Below are 5,978 nucleotides of genomic sequence, written 5' to 3'. Positions count from 1 at the left end.
GAATTACATCAGACTTCTCACCAGAGACTATGAAAGCTAGAAGATCCTGGGCAGATGTCATACAGACCCTAAGAGAACACAAATGCCAGCCCAGACTATTATACCCATCAAAACTCTCAATCACCATAGATGGAGAAACCAAAGTTTTCCATGACAAAACCAAATTCACACAATATATTTCCAGAAATCCAACCCTTCAAAGGGTAATAAATGGAAAACTCCAACACGAGGAGGGGAACTACATCTCTGAAAAAGCAAAAATGTAATCTTCCAACAAAACTAAAAGAAGATAGTCACATAAACGGAATTCCAGCTCTAACTACAAAAATAACAGGAAGCAACAATTACTTTTTCTTAATATCTGTTAATATCAATGGACTCAATTCCCCAATAAAAAGGCGTAGACTATCAGATTGAGTACGTAACTAGGATCCAACATTTTGTTGCATACAGGAAACCCACCTCAGAATAAAAGGCTGGAAAACAATCCTCCAAGCCAATGGCCCCAAGGAAAAAGCTGGAGTAGTCATTCTAATATCAAATAAAATCGACTTTCACCCTAAAGTGGTCAAAAAAGATAAGGAGGGACACTTCATATTCATCAAAGTTATTGTCTACCAAGATGAACTCTCAATTGTGAACCTCTGTGCTCCAAATCAAAGGACATCTACATTCATAAAAGAAACTTGACTAAAGCTCAAAGCACACATTCCACCACACACAATAATGGTGGGAGATTTCAACACCCTATTCTCTGCAATGGACAGATCATGGAAACAGAAACTTAACAAGGACACAGTGAGACTAACAGAAGTTATGAAACAGATGGATTTAACAGATATCTAGATAACATTTTATCCTAAAACAAAAGGATATACCCTCTTTTCAGCACCTCAGGGTACCTCCTCAAAAATTGACTATATAATTAGTCACAAATCAAGCCTCAACATATACAAGAAGATTGAAATAATTCCTTGTATCCTATCAGATCACCATGGACTAAGGCTGCTCCTCAATAACAACATAAACAATAGAATGCCCACATACATGTGGAAGCTTAACAACACTCTACTCAATGATAACTTGGTCAAGGAAGAAATAAAGAAAGAACTTAAAGACTTTCTAGAGTTTAATGAAAATGAAGTCACAACATACCCAAACTTATGGGACACAATGAAAGCAGTCCTAAGAGGAAAACTCAAAGCTTTAAGTGCTTCCAAAAATAAACTGGAGTGTACATACAACAGCAACTTGACAGCACACCTGAAAGCACTAGAACAAAAAGAGGTAAATTCACACAAGAGGAGTCAAAGGCAGGGAATAATCAAACTCAAGGCTGAAATAAACCAAACAGAAACAAAAAGAGTTATATAAATAATCAACCAAAACAGGAGCTTGTTCTTTGAGAAAATCAACAAAATAGATAAAACTTTAGCCAGACAGAGATAGTATCCTAATTAACAAGATCAAAACTGAAAAGGGAGACATAACAACAGACACTGAGGTAATCAAAAAAATCATCAGATCCTACTACAAAAGCCTATACTCAACAAAATTGGACAACCTGGATGAAATGGACATTTTTCTAGACAGATACCATGTACCAAAGTTAAATCAAGATCAGGTCAATGATCTAAACAGTCCCATACCTGCTCATGAAATAGAAACAGTCATTAATAGTCTCCCACCAAAAAAAAAGCCCAGGATCAGATGGGTTTAGTGCAGAGTTTTATCAATACTTCAAAGAAAACCTAATTCCAACACTCCTCAAACTATTCCACAAACTAGAAACTGAAGGCACTCTACCTTATTCGTTCTATGAAGCCACAATTACTCTTATGCCTAAATCACACAAAGACCTAACGAAGAAAGAAAACTTCAGACCAATTTCCCTTATGAATATCAATGCAAAAATATTCAATAAAATTCTTGCAAACCAAATCAAAGAACACATCAAAACTATTATCCACTATGATCAAGTAGGCTTCATCCCAAGGATGCAGGGATGGTTCGACATATGGAAATCCATCAACATAATGCACTATATAAGCAAACTCAAATTAAAAAACCATATGATCATCTCATTAGATGCAGAGAAAGCATTTGACAAAATCCAACATCCCTTCATCATAAAAGTCTTGGAAAGATCAGGAATTCAAGGCCCATACTTAAACATAGTAAACGCAATATACAGCAAACCAGTAGCCAACATCAAACTAAATGGAGAGACACTTGAAGCATTCTCACTAACATCAGAGACTAGACAAGGCTGCCCACTCTCTACCTACCTATTCAATATTGTACTTGAATTCCTAGCTAGAGCAATTAGACAACAAAAGGAGATCGAAGGGATACGAATTGGAAAGGAAGAAGTCAAATTATCCCTATTTGCTGATTATATGATTGTATACTTAAGTGACCCAAAAATTCCACCAGAGAGCTCCTAAACCTGATAAACAACTTCAGCAAAGTAGCTACATACAAAATCAACTCAAGCAAATCAGAGGCCTTCCTCTACACAAAGGATAAACAGGTGGAGAAAGAAATTAGGGAAACAACACACTTCACAATTGATACAAATAATAGAAAATATCTTGGTGTACCTCTCACTAAGCAAGTAAAAGATCTGTTTGACAAGAACTTTAAGTCCCTGAAGAAGGAAATTGAAGAAGATCTCAGAAGATGAATAGATCTCCCATGCTCATGGATTGGCAGGATTAATATAGTAAAAATGGCCATCTTATAGAAGGCAATCTATAGATTCAATGCAATTCTCATCAAAATTCCAACTCAATTCTTTACAGACATAGAAAAAGTAATTCGCAAATTCATCTGGAATAACAAAAAACCCAGGATAGCCAAAACTATTTTCAACAATAAAGGAACCTCTGGTATAATCACCATCCCGGACCTTAAGCTGTACTACAGAGCAATTGTGATAAAAAAAACCTGCATGGTATTCATACAGTGACAGGCAGGTAGGTCAATGGAATAGAATTGAAGACCCAGAAGTGAACCCACACAGCTATGGTCACTTAATCTTTGACAAAGGAGCTAAAACCATACAGTGGCAAAAAGACTGTATTTTCAACAGATGTTGCTGGGTCAACTGGTGGTTAGCATATAGAAAAATGCAAATCGATCCATTTCTACCTCCTTATACAAAGCTGAAGTCCAAGTGAATCAGGGATCTCCACATCAAATCAGATACACTGAAACTAATAGAAAAGAAAGTGTGGAAGAACCTCGAGCACATAGGCACAGGGGAAAATTTCCTGAACAAAACACCAATAGTTATGCTCTAAGATCAAAAATTGACAAATGGGACCTCATAAAGTTGCAAAGCTTCTGTAAGGCAAAGACACTGTCAATAGGACAAAATGCCAAACAACAAATTGGGAAAAGATCTTTATCAATCCTATATCTGATAGAGGGCTAATATCCAATGTATACAAAGAACTCATGAAGTTAGACTCCAGAGAACCAAATAACCCTATTAAAAATGGAGTACAGAGCTAAACAAAGAATTCTCAACTGATGAGTATCGAATGGCTGAGAAGCACCTAAAGAAATGTTCAACATCCCTAGTCATCAGGGAAATGCAAATTAAAACAACCCTGAGATTCCACCTCACACCAGTCAGATTGGCTAAGATAAAACTCAGGTGACAGCAGATGCTAGAAAGGTTGTGGAGGAAGAGGAACACTCCTTCATTGCAGGTGGGATTGCAAGCTGGTACTACCACTCTGGAAATCAGTTTGGCGGTTCCTCAGCAAATTTGAAATAGTTCTACTTGAGGATCCAGCTATACCACTCCTGGGCATATACCCAGAACATGCTCCAACACGTAATAAGGACACATGCTCTACCATGTTCATAACAGCCTTATTTATAATAGCCAGAAACTGGAAACAATCCAGATGTCCCTCAACAGAGGAATGGATACAGAAATTGTGGTATATCTACCCAATGGAGTACTACTCAGCTATTAAAAGCAATGAATTTATGAAATTTTTTGGGAAATGGATGGATCTGGAGAATATCATCCTGAGTGATGTAACCCAATCACAAAAGAACACACATGGTATGTACTCTTTGACAAGTGGATATTAACCTAGAAGTTCCGAGTACAGAAAGAACAACCCACAAACCACAAGAAACTCTAGAAGAAGGAATACCAAAATGTAGACATTCATTCCTTCTTAAAAGGGGGGAACAAAATGCCCATGGAAGGAGTTCCAGAGACTAACTATGGAGCAAGGACTGAAGGAAGAACATACCAGCCTGATATAGCTATCTCCTGAGAGGCTCTGACAGTAACTGACTAGTAAAGAAGTATTATCACAGCCATCCATGTAGTGATGAGAATAGGGTCCCCAGTGAAGGAGTTAGAGAAAGGACCAAAGGAGCTGAAGGGTTTGGAGGGGAACCTGGGAAAGGAGAAATCCTATGACATGTAAATAAAGAAAATGCTTTAAAAAATTAGTTCCCATATTAAAGCCATTTTATACTTAACGGCAAAAAAAAAAAAAAAAAAAAAAAAAAAAAAAAAAAAAAAAAAAAAAAAAAACAAAAAAAACAAAAAAACCAAAATAGCTCAGAACCTGCCTAGCTTAGGGGCATAAGCTTGTAATAAATATACCAGCTCTCCATGTAATTTATGAGGGGGATAAAGGGGCACTAGAAAAGCACCTGAATTATTTTGTACATAACGAGTTCATAGAGAGGTCAGATTGTTGTACTTCAGACATACTTTGGATACTTAGGTTAACTTCCTGTTTTGAAGGACTTTTTCTTTTCCTATTGCTTCTAAGAAGCCTGAGACTTTTTTTTTTTTTACTTTAATTACTAGAAACTGGGAAAATGTGGTTATATAAATTGCATAGCTAACATTTTTTTCTCCACTGCAAATACTGTTTTCTACAGCTAATGAGAAATGATTCTACCAAGACATTTTGTGTAGCTGAGTGGAATGCAGGTGCACTGAAACTTGGTAGGGAGAAGAAAACACTAATTACAAATATTTGGAAGAACTGATTAATCCCAGAAGATAAGAGTTAGGGAAATGGTGGCATAAGAAGGTAAGACATGGGAGACATTGTGAAGGAGGCACATACCATAGGTGTGTACACATGGGGGAGACAGGAGAAGACTAAGAAGATTTACAGAAAGTGTTTTTGTGTACTGTAGAAATAATTTCATCACAAAACTTCCACAAAATCTTTAAAATTTATTAATCTTTCAGTAGGGCCTGGAGGCATGGAGGCCTATGTGTATGCCTGAATATATGTATGTGTTATGTGAAAAATTTTATAAGACAGTTTTAAAGAGCAAAATTAAATAATATTTTGAGGAACTACAGAACATGAAGACATTTCTCAAGAATTATTGAGAGTGGGAAGTATAACAAGAAGAAAAAATATTTTATATAATCATGACTAAGTCCTCCAAAATTAATAGCAGCAAACAAGCAAACAAACTGAAGACCAAATTAACCCAGAGTACTATGAAGGATACACTTTACATAACAAACACAAACATACTTTTAGGAATATTATGCTCAGAAAGCAAAATGTAAATCCCCATAAACAACAAAGGAATTTGCTCAAAGAAGACAGAGAAGGGCTGAATAATCAATGTTATTTTAAAAGAACATACAATAAAATCCCATTACAATTTTGTCACACACCACAAATACCCAAGAAAAATAACCTAAAAGAAAAAGGGTTGTTTGGACTCAGTTTCCAAAGTTTATACTTTATTGTTTATGAGTTTGTGATGAGGTAGATCAGTAGTCCATTAAATTTATCCAGCATGGTGGGAGGATTTCAAATTTACAATATATGTCCTGCCTCTATAAATGTTTTTATTTAAGATATTTTGTATTTGTAGGATCATTTAAGTCTGGCTCACATCAATTGCATAAAGCTTTTACATAGCCTACCTTTTTCTTAGAACATATATATATATATATATAT

The sequence above is a fragment of the Mastomys coucha genome, unplaced genomic scaffold (genome assembly GCF_008632895.1).
Source record: "Mastomys coucha isolate ucsf_1 unplaced genomic scaffold, UCSF_Mcou_1 pScaffold12, whole genome shotgun sequence".
In the NCBI taxonomy this organism is placed as follows: Eukaryota; Metazoa; Chordata; class Mammalia; order Rodentia; family Muridae; genus Mastomys; species Mastomys coucha.
The sequence above is the reverse complement of the archived record's forward strand: the minus strand, read 5'-3'. Positions refer to the sequence as shown.